Here is a 3,886-nt window from a genome sequence, read left to right as displayed (position 1 = left end):
ACCACCACTATGCTGGCAGCCGTCATCCTGGCTTGTGGCTGAGCAGAACTTCCCCTGTGGGGGCGCACTCAGCTCCTGCATTGAGTGTCTGCCCCCTGGTGGTCATTGTGCGTCATAGTGACCAGTCATTCCCAGTCGTTCTGCTGTTAGGGTCAATTTGCATATTACCCTTTTATTATATAGGATGATTGCAGGAGATGAGAACAGTCAGCATTGGGAGGGTACAGCACCAGCATATCTAGAAAGAACCTGAACTGGAATCCACTGCAATGGCAGTGCCTGCTGCTTGAGGTAAGCTGGTGAGTTAGCCAACAGAATCCTTTCCTTATGCCCAGTCTTGACTCCAGGCCCTGTTGAATGTCACAGGTGCCTCCCGGTTGTCATCAGAACACAATAATGTGGTACTGAAAAGCAAAACCTTTTCAAATCGTCATTCTTGCCCTGAGGAAAGAATAAACCACTCCTCTATGTAAGGAAAGTCTGCAGGAAATCACAGAGATGCTGTCCGTTCTCCAGGCTGCCATTTCAGGTGACAGAATAAGTGTGTTCCAGGGCCTTCTGCAAGGCAATCCGGCATGACTGACAGGGAAACGTGGCTCACAGAACAGGAGCTTCTCAAGGGCACGTCAGTCTGCAGAGGGTTTAGGAGGCAGGACTCTCCACTTTGGTTTCTCATGAAATAAGCAGACGCCACTCAAAATCCTGTGATAACTGTGAGTTCCATCTTTGCACACTCACCCCTCAACTGTAAGCGGACCCTGAGACCTAGCTCTTCAGTGGTTTGTCACTAAGGGGGCACCAAGGCGCAGAGTACCTTGCTTCACCTAAGACGAGGTTCTTCAAATACTTTAAACCCTAAAGCAAGAAGCCCAGTTAACTTATGACTACCAGAGCTTGGCAATGGCACCCTTGTTCTAATGGCCCCAGTCCCCCTTCCTCCGGGGACTGCTAAGAAGAAAAGGGGGCAGCTGGTGTGACTCAGTGGTTGAGCATTGACCTGTGTACCAAGAGGTCAGGGTTCAATTCCCAGTCAGGGCACATCCCGGGTTGTGGGCTCCATCCCCAGTGTGGGATGTGCGGGAGGTGGCCAATCAATGATTCTTTCTCATCATTGATGTTTCTATCTCTCTCTCCCTCTCCCTTCCTCTCTGAAATCAACAAAAATATATTATTGTTTTAAAAAGGCCTGGCTACTTTTTCTGACCTTCTCCTTTAAAACATGCCTCAATTCCTGGCTTTGCGGACTAATACTTTAATCCTTCTTAAAATTTAAAATTGATGTTTTGGCGTAGCACATCTTAGCCAGCCTCCCACATAAGACTGGGCAGCCAGCCAGAATTCAAGAGTGCAATTGAGGCAGACAACACAGCACACAAACGGCTCCCCCAGCCTCCAGCACCTCTTTACAACTTCACCAAGTTAAGACTAAACAGAAATGGGAAAAAAAACCAACTTCCTTCCAAATTGCCTTTTCAGGATCCATACATTGCACATTCGCTGACCTTGCAGCCTTCGCTTGGCGGCCAGAAAGCCCAGGACCACGGGTCTGCTCAGTGGGTTAATCCATTGCAGCTGAGATACAACCTTTGTATCCGCCCCAGGGTGACCTGGGGCTGGGACCACCAGCATGGCCACACAGTCGAACACGCAAAGCTGGAAACAGCAAATGTATTCATTTCTTACTGAGACCAGAACACAAACACAGACTCAAACAAAGGGCCAGGCTTGTTGTGTAGCCTAGTGTGGTTGTCTTACAAGAAAAACATGTCAATAGAAAACTGGCTGAGAACAGCACAGCTATGTTTCCATCTCTTTAATGGGGGCGGGGGGGACTCTTATTGAAATCCCATACAGGTGGAACAGTGCACAACTCAGTGCATTTGCCGAAGTGAACACCTTTGTAAAGGGTGTCCCAAAATTCACGCAAGATTTGAATTTTGCGTGAGCATTAACAACAACAACAACAAAAAGTAAAAGCCTAATTTTACTTGGTTTATTGAATCAGATTCTAATATCTGTTGCCCTTTGATTTCAATCCCTTCAATTTGATAAGCATTACCAAGTACCAATGATGGCCCAGGAGCAGGGACAATGAAGACCAATGAAGGCCACGGCTTTGCGTCTGTGCCAGCAAAGCTGTGGAGGCCATGTACCCGATGTGCTATTCCATATACAACCCTATACTGAATACTTTATGAATCAATAAAAAATTTACAACTTTTAATTATAAACCTGTGTTTTCTATCAAAATTACTTCTTGCGTGAATTTTGGGACACCCTTTATATAGCCATGCTCACCCCGCCTCCTAAAACACTATATCCTAAGATAGTATTGTATATAATTTGAAAGTATGAATTAGACTTTCCAAAGTACACCTTAATTCAACAATTTTAAAACAGATACTTCTAGCATATTTTCTATAGTCAGTTTCCCTTAGTTCCCACGGGGCTAATTTTGGGTTAAGACTGTTTTTGGAGTTGATTATTCCAATGGGAGGTTACTAGATTGAGAACCACAGGGAAATATGGCATATTTGCCAACTCATCATTCACAGCCAATATGGAAGATCAACAAGACCCAGGAATTACCTAAAAAGTCTACTAAAATCGTCCCCGCTGGTTTGGGCTCAATGGATAGAGCGCCAGCCTGCGAACCAAGGGGACCCAGGTTTGATTCCTTTGGTCCTGGGTTTGATTTAATGTGTTTCTCTCACATCAGTGTTTCTGTCTTTCTCTCTCTCTTCCACTCTCCCTGAAAATCAATGGCAAAATATCCTCGGGTGAGGATTAACAAATAAAGTCTACTGAAATCCAACTGAAGATAAAAAGACAACCTTCATGCCCTAACCGGTTTGGCTCAGTGGATAGAGCGTTGGCCTGCGGACTGAAAGGTCTCAAGTTTGATTCCAGTCAAAGGCATGAACCTTGGTTTCAGGCACATCCCCAGTAGGAGGTGTGCAGGAGGCAGCTGATTGATGTTTCTAACTCTCTATCTCTCTCCCTTCCTCTCTGTAAAAAATCAATAAAGTATATTTTTTTAAAAAGACAACCTTCATTAAAGTGCAAAATCCATTACAATTTTGATGCCAGATGTGCTCAGGGAGAAAACATCACAGTGTGGAGACAGAGAGACTGGAAGAAGGACTGTGTTGTGAGTGAAGCCATCTACCTGACCTCAATTTTTCTGTCAGAGCGCTGCAACTTCGGCCCTCCAGAGTTTGACCTAGAGCAGCGGTTCTCAACCTGTGGGTCGAGACCCCTTTGGAGGTCAAACGACCCTTTCACAGGGGTCGCCTAAGACCATCGGAAAACACATCTATAATTACATATTGTTTTTGTGATGAATCACTATGCTTTCATTATGTTCAATTTGTAACAATGAAAATACATCCTGCAAATCAGATATTTACATGACGATTCATAACAGTAGCAACATTACAGTGATGAAGTAGCAACGAAAATAATTTTATGGTTGGGGCTCACCACAACATGAGGAACTGTATGAAAGGGTCGCGGCATTAGGAAGGTTGAGAACCACTGACCTAGAGGGTTTTATCTGGGGTAAAGAGAAGATAAAGGCTCCAGGAGGTTGACAAAAAAGAAAAGTATGGGGAACAAGAGAGATTTTTATCCAACATCTCAAAGAGTCTCCATGAATTTATAGGACTTTCAAAATCAAACAGCAGCCGGTGTGAGTGGCAGCTAACCAAACGAAGGCTGACTTCCCCGTGGAGTGGCCTCACATCATTACTTTGCATTCATTATGGGCTGAAAATCTAACCTTCAGATTTGCAGGGGGAGGCTGATTTTGATTGCAGGTTGGAGTGCATATTACTACCTGGAGATGTTTTGTGTGTGTATTATTTGCAAAGGTACACGCCGGGAG

This window comes from Myotis lucifugus, unplaced genomic scaffold, assembly GCF_000147115.1.
Source record: "Myotis lucifugus unplaced genomic scaffold, Myoluc2.0 scaffold_508, whole genome shotgun sequence".
NCBI classification, from domain to species: Eukaryota; Metazoa; Chordata; class Mammalia; order Chiroptera; family Vespertilionidae; genus Myotis; species Myotis lucifugus.
This window is presented reverse-complemented; position numbering follows the sequence as displayed.